Here is a 14602-nt window from a genome sequence, read left to right on the forward strand (position 1 = left end):
AAGGGTCAGACCAAATAATTAATGTATGGTACCTTGGGACGTATAAGGAATGCCAGTGATAGCGGTCACGTGTTTTCTCTGCAAGGCCTCCAGTCATTTCATTGGGCAATTGGATGAGCTGATTTCATTGTTTTTCACAAAAAGGTTTTTACCATTAAATATATCATTATCTATCAAATCTATGATAAAAAAAATCCCATCGCATTCCGTTACATTTCTATTTATTTTATTGTTTTCAGACAGTTTTCTCAAAAAACATATTTCGTACTAGATGAAAAACGATATATCAATAATTATGTTACAATTCGGAAAGACGCGAAAAAAAAACGATCTTCATTGAACAGCTACAGACACGTTACAGAGATGTTTCAACCACAGTAGGCTCTGTCGCTCCACATCAAATCTACATATCTGGTTACGTGCAAAGAACACCTCTAATCAGTGTTCCACAAAACACCGATATCATCTATTTCAAGTTAAAAATGACACATAAAGGCAATTTACATAATGACTAAACAAGATACGAACAAATCATAATTACAGAGCTATGATGGCCAAATCGTGCTGCTTTTAGCTACTGTTTAACTGAGGAAATCGGGCACGTGATTGGATTATGAATTCGAAGAAGACATCGATATGTTGTATTTGCTAGAAACTTCACGTATTAGTCTTCCCGGAAGTGTATCTAGTTTAAGGCGTGGGCCATGGTTCAACCCGATTTAATTTAAAATCAATTTTATTTTATTTTATTTTATTTTATTTTATTTTATTTTATTTTATTTTATTTTATTTTATTTTATTTTATTTTATTTTATTTTATTTTATTTTATTTTATTTTATTTTATTTTATTTTATTTTATTTTATTTTATTCTAACCCACTGGCAACTCAACATTGTATCACAACTGCAAGAGGGGAAGAAAAAAACGTCTGTACTATACAGGAACATATGTTTGATTTAAAGCTAAAAATAAGAATAAATATATTTAAGAATAAACCGAGAGATCGTATCCAAAGACAATTCATGTTAAATAACATATACTTTTGCCACTTATGTTTCTATCAGTTAAGGCGAATTCTAATAGAATAGAATAGAATAGAATAGAATAGAATAGAATAGAATAGAATAGAATAGAATAGAATAGAATAGAATAGAATAGAATAGAATAGAATAGAATTGAATGGAATCGTGTTTGTGAGTCGAAATTTGCTTATTATACATGTCACTTTAACAAGGTATATACATTCTGCTAGCTTGGACATAGATGAACAGGACCTAACATCGGGTGTGAGTTATATCGGTCCAGAAATTATAGCAATTGATCACATGGACAATTCGTTCGGTTTACTCAATGAGCGCCATATTGTTTCGCGCTAAAATCTTGGTACTATATTTGCCTATTTTTAAGTATTTTTCTATAATTTGTTTGAATATTTAGTACCAAATATACATAACTACCTTTTGGCTACAGGTCTTGATTATAATTTTGGAAATAAAATATGCAAAAAATATAACATAATTTATATGTGTGAAAAGAGACGAAAGGATTAATGACACAACGTAGCAGACATCTGCTAGGTATGCATTGATGGATCACTTTCGAAATATATACAGATTCCGAATCAATTCACTTCATGCTATATCACCATGGAAACCGTGCTATGTGAGTAGTTTGAATGATTAATCACTCTTGATGTTACGTTTTCTAGATACGCTGGATGTCTTTACATACATATTCCCATGTGTAAACGTCAGCTGTCCAGACTATCGTACTTAGAACGAGACTCGTAATAACCCGGATGACTTCATGGTGATACCCCGGATGGTGACTAGAGTGAATATTATCTGGCACAAAGAAGAGTCGATTGAACCAGATAAAAAATGGTCTTGTCGAATATATTTCAGTTTCAAACCTGAATGTTGTAGAAAATGAAATTTTTTGTGCAAAACAAGTCTTAACAATGTAAAAATGGCGTTTCTTCAACAAATAAAATTGCAGTGTAGTGATCTGGGTCACTATAATATACCGCGGTATAAATGGTTTCCATTTTCAAAGCAGGAAGGTTTTCAAAATTACTAAATTTGTCTTTACGATAATTCCCTTCATGCCAAATTCATGCCAAATTGTTTGACAACGTGTAGGCTCTGACGTCATACCAAACACCGATGCCTATATAACATCGTGTGTTAAGCCACTATTTTGGTATTTGCCACTATTTTGGTACCCGCGAAAATTAAAACCAACGTTCTCTTGCTCTTTGTTATTATTTTTCTTCACAAGTCAATAAATCTCATAATTCTGAATAATTCTGGACAGTTTGTGTATAATTTGGAGTAATTTGTTGTGTTTAATTTAAGTTTTCTTTACTTGCGCATCTTTTCAGCCCGAATTGTCATCTTTTTGACGCAGACACAGTGACGCTAACTTAGGGGGTATTACAATCGGCTGTCCTAACAGCCATATCGCGGAGCTCAATTCAACTGTCGTACTTTTAAAAATCAATTGCATAGCATATCCGTCGCCGATTGAAATGGTGTTAGTGCATCGAAACTGTTCGGCGAAGCTGCTAGGTAAGTATATGACGATTCAATACTAATATTGATATTTACTAGCTAGCTATCGCACTATGACTTGTTTAGTGTGCCTGCTCAGACTGCTGCGGCGTCTCGAGTCGTCCATTTGATTCTATCATCATCATCATGTTGTGTTCAATTCCAATTTCGAATGTGCATCGATTTCTCAAAACAGTAATTTATAGACATGTATATAGTTCATCTGATCCAGAAAGTGATAGTTTAAACTTCATGTACATGTCCAGCTTGAATTTAAATAATCTATATGCGGACGTTGAGCAGGCGGACAACAACAGAGCCACCGAGCGATATGCTATTTTTCCGTTTTGTGTTTCTTCCATTTGAGATGCATTTCTGTAAAATATTCCGTATATGATGACAGAATTCGCTGGTGTTGTCAAGTTGTAGCATCCATTCTGGAAATTTTTATATTTTAGCAGCTATTTATTTTCTTGAAATTAAAATGTTTTAATACGCAAGATTTAAGTAATTAATGAGGTCTTGATATTAGTAATTTATACCCATAACCTGAATAAAACATGTATAAAACATGTCAGTCACTTTCTTATTTTATCATATTTTTTCTCTATAACATGACGAGATAGAACAATTTGTATAATATATTTTACACTTGCGTAAATGACAAAGGTGTGTCAATAGTCAATAAAACAGCTAGCTGCGGTTCCGTAGCTCTTTGGTGCGACCTACAATCGAATTTCGCCCTAACAATTTCATTTGGACGTCTTTTTTTTAATTTTGTAGTTGTACGTCGAACATAGAGCTACGGGATCTATCACAGTTTAATAACAGAAATCTGGCATACGTAAATTAAATCGCTTTTGCTTTCGATTACTATGGTGTGACGTACCTTTATTGTGAATTGATTGCTGGATGAATAACATACAAACTTTTGTTTGCAATTTGTGTTTATAAATAAGCAATAATTTGTGATATTTTACAATTACCGCGGAAACCAAGCAAATTACGAGAAAACGGCAGCCATTGACATCCCACACTCCCTAGCACAGAATAAATGTAATCTCATTTGGCGGTCATGTGATACAGTGGTGGAAGAATAAAACTCACTCTTCCCGTTATTCTAATTGTTCCAAGAAAGCAATCACATACAGTATTTATAATTGTATGATATTTGTTTAATAATAGAAACTAGTTGCATAAACGCAATTTATCTACTGATATCGGTCACGTGGTACAAAATTATAGGTCTCGCGTAATTTGCTATAAACCCTGGAATACAAAATGGCGTCTTTCGTCTTGTTATTTTTCTGCGACTCGGTGTACGGTAAATAAAGTCAATTTTTTATGACCACCGTCATCATTTCACAGCGCAAATAGGTTCTGGTCATTGTTTGGAAGTAAATAAACATAGTGAGTACTTTCGAAGGTCTTAAAATGTGATTTTCGCGACGACCAAATTTGGCATGTGGATTTTAACCGGTATTCAGTCGCACAAGGCCCCATAGCCCTATGGGCCGGCCAGAGTCAGTCACGTAAATAATGCGGTCGGCAACATAGGGCTATGATTCCACAGCTATAAAACAGCCTAGGCAATACTATAGTCATTTAGAAAAGACATACAATTTGTTATTAATCTCATTATACACTTGTTATTAATCTCACTAATAACAACCATTCATGGTTATTTCAATTTTTGTATTACATTTTAATTTGTTTAGTAAGTTTTACAATACAAAAACCATCTTTATTATTGCTGCATTGTGGATATAAATGTAGCTCCAGAATGTGAGTAACCACTTGGAATTCCTACTGAATTTTGGGACGCCATGAATTCACAGAAATGCTTTCTTAATTTCATTTCCAAATACTTGCTGTGATAGATGAATGTTTAAACAATCATTTTTACATGTTCCATAAGTGAATAAATAATATTACTAAAAAAATCCTTTGAAAATCAAAAGTTTACCATTCAATCTATTTGTATCTAACAACGTTGTCCTGACTCACTGCACTAATGATCAATGGGATAATGGCTTCCTATAGAGAAGAAATGTGTTAACTCAATATTTGATTTTGCAAAGAATTGTGGGATTGAAAATTGAACTGAACAATATAACCATAAAATTTTTAAAAATAACTTGCACGTTGCTTGAAAACAGGAGAGGTAAAAAGCTTATTTTAACGGAGGGCTCTATGGAAAAGATGTGAGCCCCCCAAATGCCATCTACAGTTCAATTTTCTATCTCACAACTTTTTGCAAAATCAAATATGGAGTTAACACAGTTCTTCCCTATACATGTATATAACACATTTCTTCCCTATACATGTACATGTATAACTAAAACTGGATATTATGAATCACTGTCTTAACTATGAAACAAATAATAAGGTATAATTATTCCCTTAGAACCTAATCTGACTCACTGCACTAACAACCAATAAGACATTTGTTACTCATAATTAGGACTAGGTATTATTATTATTTTTAATAATTTTGTTGTGCCAGGCAACAGTTCCGGACATTAAATTTCACTGTTGACTCTCCTGACTTTTTTTATGTGTAAATTGCAAGTGCTGACACATAGTGCATTTTTGCCACAGAAGTCATCTTCAAGTTTGGGACTACATGACAGGGCTGTGCGGCCATTTTCCTATCAAATGGCAATTTAATGCACTATCCGACCTTAATCAAAGTTCCCCCAAAGTCGCATTCGTTAGTGAATAAATCTTGGCCAGTGGAATTGGGCTTTCCGTGTTCAGCCTTAGTAGGATTTGAACTTGGGTCTACAAATCATGAGTCTGATGCGACAACCACTACGGTATACTACCAGTGACCGGTAGGACTAGGTATTATTACCTGGTAATCGAAGACGACCTGACCCGACTCACTGCACTAACTATAAAACTAATAATAAGGTATTATTATTCCCCTAGAACCTAACCTGACTCACTGCACTAACAACAAATTGGACATTTTTACCTACATGTATAACAACAGTGTTCTCTCCACACCTCTAAAGCGTAATGGTACAGTGATGTGACCCTGTGAGATGTTCTTTCAAGGGTGTGGCCCCTCTAAATCCAAATCAAATACTAGAATATTAATAATTTGCCCATTGCACGTAACAGCAACAATGTGACAAAACAAGTCTCACAAATCACAAATATTGCACATGTCCGGAAAATATACTGATTTGGTACACTGCTATTATTTGCAGTTTGTACTTTAATTCAAAAAAAAAAACAAGTGAAATTAGGTCCCATTGAAAATAAAACTGTACATAAATCGAAGCAAAAATTATTCAACTGCAGGCGTCGCCAAAGAAAAAAAACTGACTGGTAACACTGTTGTTTGGAGGTGTCAATCTGCCCAACGATTGTGTGTCTCGGCTACGCTGGTGGCTCATGCTTTGCCAAATTTTGCCGAATGGCGAGTTGAGTTTTAAGTTGATTTGCCAAATAATATATTTTATAGCCAAAATTGACCATATTTTAGGAAAGTAATGATTATTTGAATCTTTATAGTAATGTTCTTGAATGTATAATAAAGAAAAATGAACGACTTTTACCATACTATTTTTTCTGATAGTTAGTCGATTTTTCTAGGATAGTTGACGTCGCCATGTCTACAACAGAGCTGGTATTATGTTACTGTATTTTGCCGATCATGTATTAAAAAACTCTTGAAAATATGATACATTAGGGCAAAATGTAAGATAAAATTTGAAACTTTGGTCTGACCTTTTGCATCACTTCCTGTTGAAACACTAACAAAGTCGTATGTTATCGCATGACTTTGTGGACATTTTTTTTTATCATCCCCAGTTCTTTCTAAGATTAAAACATTAACTCGAGACACACGTTAGATCAAAAGAAATACCTGGATTGCCAGTCTGTTTCTTAGTGGTTCTAAGATAATCGCCAATGAATCATTTTCAGGATTTTTTTTAAACAAGAAACAGGGGTGCATCGCCCTCATGCCATGGCCATGTGCCCCTTACCCTAGGGGGCAGATTTTCTGGCAACCACAAAATTCTGAATGACAAGGGATCACAAGTGGCTTCAGTCTTCAACTTTGACCTGTCTGACAGAAATTTTGGCCCAAAGGAAGCCAGAGAATGCTCCACACCCTGATAGGGAAAACCCCATCTCCCCTACTTGATGGTGCCGCTGAATTGCAGTGCTCCCTCTTGCAGTTTTTTTCAAGAAAAAACCCTGATTTTAATTAACAAAACATTCTAAATTTGTTCAATGCAAGAATGTTACGGTTTAGCGGACAAAGTTAGGGTAATCATAGCATTACACATAAGGTATAGATCAATGAAAAATCGTTGACTTTAGTTTGAAATTTTGTCATTATTGATTTATTATTTTCATCCTATTTTGATAACTCGCAATCTCACAACAAAAAAATGTTTGCCCTAATGTCTCATGAACAGACAGTGACATGGGCACTAAAACTGACTGTACTTGTTGACACGAAATAATGATAAACAGTTATCTCCATGGATAACAATATATTTACTGACTGGCTATAACATATTAACTATTTCTATTGCTTTTTAGCTCCGCTGTCGACAAAGTCGACACAGCTAGGCATTAGTGGAATGGCGCATAGCAGACTGTCAAAACCTCAAATTCTCTAATTTTGGTGAATATTTTTGTCATTTTTGGTAAAAAGTGATATTTTCGACTTCTTGTTAAAAACCGCTATTCCGATTGCTTTGATATTACATATATAGGTACTATATGTGGATCTCTCTCAGATTTGTTCATTTCATAATGATATCTTAAATTCTCTAATTTTGGTGAATATTTTTGGTAAAAAGTGATATTTTTGACTTCTTGTTAAAAACCGCAAGTCCAATTGCTTTGATATTACATATATAGGTACTACACCTGGACCTCTCTCAGATTTGTTCATTTTGTGATGATATCTTTAATTCTCTAGTTTTGATGAATATTTTTGTAGTTTTTGGTAAAAAGTGATATTTTCGACTTCTTGTTGAAAACAGCAAGTCTGATTGATTTGCTATTATATATATATAAGTACTACATATGGACCTCTCTCAGATTTGTTCATTTTGTGATGATATCTTTAATTTTCTGATTTTAGTCAATATTTTTGTAATTTTTGATAAAAGGTGATATTTTCGACTTCTTGTTAAAAACCGCAAGTCTGATTGCTTTGATACTATACATATATGTACCTCAGGTAAACCTCCCTCAGATTTGTTCATTTCATGATGATATCTTCAATTATCTAATTTTGATGAATATTTTTGTCATTTTTAGTAAAAAGTGATATTTTTGAATTCTTGTTGAAACAGCAAGTCCGATTGCTATACATACCATACATATTGTTCATTTTTGACTCCCATGTGCGAAGCACAAAATGGGAGTCTTTGCAGTTAGTGTGTCTGTATGTGTGTACATGTATGTGTGTATGTGTGTATGTGTGTGTGTATGTGTGTAAATGTATGTGTGTCCGACTGTTCCACTGCTATCTCAAGAACCATACATCGGTTTTTGATGAAACTTGGTGCATAGATGCTCTGGGCCAATGCGCAGATTTGATTAGGTTTTGGTAAAAATCCATGCTCGTTAATTACCTAATTTGCATGATAATTAGCTAATTTTTAGCTGTTCTATGACTGTTCCACTGATATCTAAAGAACCACTCATTGGATTTTGATGAAACTTGGTACATAGATGCTCTGAACATATGCGCAGATTTGATTAATTTTTGGTAAAAATCCGTGCATATTAATTACCTAATTTGCATGATAATTAGCTATTTTTTAGTGGTTCCATGACTGTTCCACTGATATCTAAACAACCACTCATTGGATTTTGATGAAACTTGGTACATAGATGCTCTGAACTAATGCTAGGTTTTGATTAGTTTTTGGTAATAATCCGTGGATACTAATTACCTAATTTGCATAATGATTAGTCAATTTTCGGTTTTTCCACTGATATCTCAAGTACTAATCATCACATTTCAATGAAACTTGGTACATAGATGTCATACGACACTGCACAGACCTGATAGTTTTTATGGTAATATCAGTACATATTAATTACCTAATTTGCATAATTAATTAATTTTCAGCATTTGATATAAGTAGTTAGCATTACATTTCAATGAAACTTGGTACTTACATACTCAAGGACTATGCAGAGATTGATTGTTTTCGATAAATATTTGTGCATATTAATCACCTAATTTGCATAATTAACCAACTTTCACACTGATATCTCAGGTACTATACATCACATATCAATGAATGTACATGGATGCTGTAGGACAATAGACAGACCTGAATAATTGTGGGTTAAAATCTGTACATATTAATTACCTAATTTGCATAATTAACCAATTTTAAGCTTTCACACTGATATCTAAAGTACCGTAAAAACTCCAAAATTTCGACCGGTTTTAAATAATTGGTGTTAGAAATGTGTCGTGTTTTTAGAGTCAAAATTAAGGTGCATTTTCGGACGGTCGAATTTTTCAGAATAGAAATCAGCAAATGAAAAAATGGGGATGATAGACAGTGTGCTTCATTAGTTTTTAAAAAATGCAATGTCCGTCAATTGACGTAAACTTCCTCATGTTTCACGGTAAAAGCAAAGGTCGTGGCTGAGTTGTAACTCAAAATCTAAACAAAGTCATCAATCAGTGAGTATTATGACAAGCAAAACAAAACATCAAGACGCGGAGAAGAGGTCAGCACAAAACTAATAGGTCAAAAGACAAAGCTGTCTCGCACTACCTAGGAAAACTTGCGAATGTTCGAAGTACAGGTACCCATTGGACAAAAGATACATGGAAGTTTAGCAAACTATCTCCCCGACCCAGTGCAATGTATCCGGTTAGAATCAAAGCTCACGTGTCCCTTATTTGAGGGACCAAATTCTGCCGTAAATTCGCCCTTAGATTAAAAAATAAAATGGGATTTAAGAAAATAAAATGGGACTTTTAAGGTGTATTTTGGCGTCATTTTTCGGACATTTCAATCAATCCTGCCAGCTAAAATAGAGTAAGTTTTACCGTAGTCATTGACGTCTGTCTATTCAAGAGTACACATGTATGATTTTTATCGTGACTAGCGTGAGCGGGTAAGCTTCCTTTCGAGAATGAGCTGTTATCACTGTGAACAATGTTAAATTATTCTTCAGATGACCAGTTTATTTTTTAAAAACAACTAATTTTTTTATTTAAAAAAAATCATGCCGTTTTCGCATCAAAATCCAAGCCAAAATATCGTACTACAACATCAATCTCTTCCGCATTGCGTTCAATAACATTAACATATTTAAATAAGCTATGGTAATTTGAACACGTTGGCATCATCCAGCTTTTTGATTGGTTAATTAGCGATTTGACCTAAGAGAACATGGCGGATATCCTACAGCATCAAACGTTTTATACGAGACCGGAATCATTCGCTTACGATGAAACTAAGTTGACTTTTATTTGTATTTCATAACCATTCAACAAATTTATTTTGTGTACATTATTATAATCACTACTGAGTACAGTAATAATCAACAATTCAGAAACGCAGCATGCCGAGATTTTTGTGTTCGTTTTTATTTGAAACTTCGTTTATTTAGAATATATTTTCGTTACCAATAAAATAAAAATCTCTCAGTCAATCAGAAACCCGGATTCATGCCTTCGAGGAAGGTCCCGTTTGAATGCTCACATCGGTTTTTTTTTCGTTTGGGGGAAAACTAAAACTGGTCGCAATTTTTGAATAAGAATGAGTCGGCAATTTTTAGTGGAGTCGAAAATTTGGAGCGAAACCGGCAAATAAATTGGCGACCGAATTTTTAGAGGGGTCGAAATTTTGGAGTTTTCACGGTACTAATTATTCCATTTCAATAAAACTTAGTACAAAGATGCTCTAGGACAATGTACAAACCTAATTAGTTTGGGGTAAAAATCTGTTCATATTAATTCCCTAATAAGCATAATAATTCATAATTTTTTGGTTCTAATCACATTTCAATTAAACTTGGAGACATAGATTTTCTGTTACATTGCACAGACCTCATTAGTTTTACACTCAAATCTGGTCATATTAATTTTCTGATTTGCATAATTAGTTTTCAGCTAAGTAATTTCGAATTATATTTAATGTGTTTCCAATACTCTCAGCACATGGGAGTTCTTTCTAAGCTTTCTTTGATCTTATATGATATCCTCAGTTCTTTAATTGAAATGTGCCTTGCTAACAGCGGAGCTATCTCAGCCGATAGGCTGCTTGTTTTGCTGTTCTATTTCAAACTTTATTTGACTTGATAAATACATAAAAGACAATGGAGTAAAATGATATAAAATATCAGACTGTCTCGTCTTTAATTAATTGTAGATAGATTGTTAACTAATTTTATACTAACACAGTTATTGTATCACAATATTCAATGGGAAAATTATGCAAATTAGATACAGTGTTTGACTTGGGGTCTGGGGAGAACACTGAACTTGGACTGGATTTTTTTAATCCTGAGGCCCTGACCTGAATCACTGCACTAACAAGCAATGAGACATTTTTTTTTTTTTTTTGGAGTAATAATCAAATTTATTGCATCCTTAGAAATTACAATATTTCTTTTGGTAAAAAGCAATAAATATATCCGTACACAACACAATTACAATACAATATAAATAGATACGTTAAAGTTTTCTGTATTCCATGGCTTTAAGTAGATAGGTTCCCATACATTTAATTGCCTTGGAGTCCTTGTTGCTCATCAAAAATATAAAATTACTCAATTTATCTCCTGCATTAGTTAATGTAATTTCTGTGAGCAATTCATGTCTAATATATTTGTACCGATCACATTCTAAAAAGAAGTGAACTTCATCTTCTATTTTATTTTGGGAACATAAATTACAAATTCTTTTTTCAATGGGAGTTTTTGGCTGTGTGTGCCTTCCTTTTTCAATAGCCAAACAATGGTTACTTGTTCGGAAGCGTGACATGCAGACTTGATGTTTTTCGGAAGACAATTTAAGTATGACTCAAAATTATAAGTGTTTTTGAATTTTGCATATGTTCTTAGTTTTGTGTTTTCTTGATTGACATTCTGTTTCCAAAATGTAATATAGTTTTCTTTTAAAGTCTTATCAATGTTCTTTATATTCAAATCTGTTTTACTAGTTTGAATTCTTGAGTCAATAACTAAATTCTGAACCGATGAACACCATGGTAAATTGAATTTCATTTGTTCATAATATGCTTGTTTTGTAAGACATTTATCTGGAAGCCCTTGTATGCGTAACCAATACTTGATAAGGTTTTTCTTGGTGTCTATTAGTAATGGGAAACAGCCCAACTCTGCCCTACAAGCTAAATTTGCACCAAATTTATTTAGGCCTAGACTATTTCTACAGAATTTCAAATGTAGTTTTTCACTTGTAGTTTTGTCCCATTTGTTTTCATCCAAAACTTCAATTCCCCAAATTTCTGAACCATAAATGAGTACCGGAAGAATACATGTTCTGAACAGATAGATAAATGTTTTACAGTCGCATTCAGGTGGAATGTGTCTTAACATTGCATATAAGGCTCTGTTGGCTTTATCTGCCATGTTTTGTCTGGCTTCAGTAGATAGACATTTGTTATCTATAACTAGAACTGGGTTTTACATGTATTAATCCTGAGGCCATGGCCATAATCATTGCACTGATGACCAATGGGACACATAACTAGAACTGGGTATATTAGTTTCAGGGCTCATACCACTAATTGAATTTCCATAGACGACAATGTTAACATATGACGAGATTGCTATATGAAAATGACGAAGAAAGTTGAAAATATGGCTCAAAAATGGGAAATCAACATGCCAGTAATCAACCATATGAAAAAAACTAACATGTTGGCCAGCTCAAACTCTTGCAAATCTCAGGTAAACAAGACACACCTACTGTATTTGGATTGCACCAAGAGAAATCACTGGAAAAACACCAAGATTAGAACATCCATTAACACACAGAATAAACCCACAGGTACACAGCCGCTAAGTAGTAAACAAAAGACCACATGTTGGTCTCGCCTCTGACCCAGGTGATTACGCCCTCAAACAGGGAGCACCTGAGAAAAATAATATTTAAAAAATTTCATTGGTTCTTGCTGGGCATTTAAATTGAGGGCTACGAGCAGCCATTGGTTAATTAGTGGCATGAGACCTTCAGAGGACCTGACTTGACTCAGTGCACTAACTACCAATGGGTCATTTGTTATCTATAACCAGGACTGGGTATTATTATTCCCAGAGAACCTGACCTAAGTCACTGCACTAACTAGCAATGAAACTTTTGTTACCTATATCTAGGACTGGGCATTATTATACCCAGGGAATCTGACCTAACTCACTGCATTAACTAGCATTGGGACTTTTGTTACCTATATCTAGGATCAGGCATTATTATACACAGGAAACCTGACCTAACTCACTGCACTAACTAGCAATGGGACTTTTGTTACCTATATCTAGGACTAGGCATTATTATACCCAGGGAACCTGACCTAACTCACTGCATTAACTAGCAATGGGACTTTTGTTACCTATATCTAGGACTGGGCATTATTATACCCAGAGAACCTGACCTAACTCACTGCATTAACTAGCAATGGGACTTTTGTTACCTATATCTATGACTGGGCATTATTATACCCAGAGAACCTGACCTAACTCACTGCATTAACTAGCAATGGGACTTTTGTTACCTATATCTAGGACTAGGCATTATTATACCCAGAGAACCTGACCTAACTCACTGCATTAACTAGCAATGGGACTTTTGTTACCTATATCTAGGACTAGGCATTATTATACCCAGGGAACCTAACCTGACTCACTGCACTAATTTCATGTACAAATCAGACTTTTGTTACTTATACTAATACTGGGTATTATTAATCCCTGGGGCTCTGTTCTGGCATTTGTTATTGAGGACTGGGTTTTATTAATCCCAGAGAACCTGACCTAACTCACTGCACTAATGACCAATGAGTCATTTGTTACCTATAATTAGGACTGGGTACTACCGGTATTAATATTAATTCCCTGACCTGACTCACTACACTAACTACTAATGGAAGACTTGTTACCGATAACCCTTAGGCCCTGTACTGGGATAAATTAGCATAACATACAAGTTTTGTATTTTGATAGATATTTTAACAATTTTTTTTTTTATTATTGTAGGAAACTTGGAAATACTATACAGAGAAATGAAAGAATATGGTATCAATGGCTTCAGTACCTGTAACAATGATTTATGACTTTTTAGTAATTGTATTTGTATACCACTTTTTCAGTTTTCTGATTATTTCATGACTGTATGGTGTATTTTGTTATAACATGATGATAATAACAAAAATATTATAAAACTGTATTACAAAGGTACCATACAGTATAACAACAAGAATTAAAGTGTGATTATAAATTTATACTTAATTTAGAAATAACGTTTCTCTTCTGGACCCTTGTCAGTGTTGGTCACTTTGTAGTAAAGCATGTGATCATGTCAGCATTATGCATATTGTCAACAATTATAATATTTGAACTCTCAATATTTTCCAAATGAGTGAGATGATAAGTAAGATGGTGCATTGTTTATTTTCAAACATGCTATATATTAAATTGTTCAGTACTATGGAAAATTCTATAATATTTGAAATTGCAGTGTTAGATTCTTTAATTGGGCAAATAATATAGTTTGTACAACTACAAGACAAAAATATATTATTTCTGCTTCTTGCAATACCACATTGTGTTGTGTTTATATTCTACAAAATGTTTGCTTTAAAAATTTAAACTTGATTGAAGCATAAAGCTTTGATCTCTATGATTTATGTCTAATGATTTAAAAACAACTGTTCATGTGTAGCACAAATTAGGGGCTTACAGTTTGACCTAGGTTCATGGTGTACACTAATTGTGGTTGGCATGGTCACACTAATTTCCCAGCAGTGTAAAGGCAGATCACAACAAACTTGATATGAGCATCATACATAGTGGGTTG

General features: G+C 33.9%; 1 long non-coding RNA gene across 1 annotated transcript; it reads left to right on the plus strand.

Moving 5' to 3' along the window:
- Positions 1–2418: 2418 nt before the first annotated feature.
- On the plus strand, positions 2419–14343 carry LOC146734530 (uncharacterized). Its single transcript, XR_014931619.1, has 2 exons — positions 2419–2571; positions 13783–14343. It is a non-coding gene; the product is annotated as an uncharacterized LOC146734530 (long non-coding RNA).
- The last annotated feature ends 259 nt before the right edge of the window (positions 14344–14602 follow it).

Source organism: Saccoglossus kowalevskii, chromosome 14, assembly GCF_978046115.1.
Source record: "Saccoglossus kowalevskii chromosome 14, keSacKowa6.1, whole genome shotgun sequence".
Lineage (NCBI taxonomy): Eukaryota > Metazoa > Hemichordata > Enteropneusta > Harrimaniidae > Saccoglossus > Saccoglossus kowalevskii.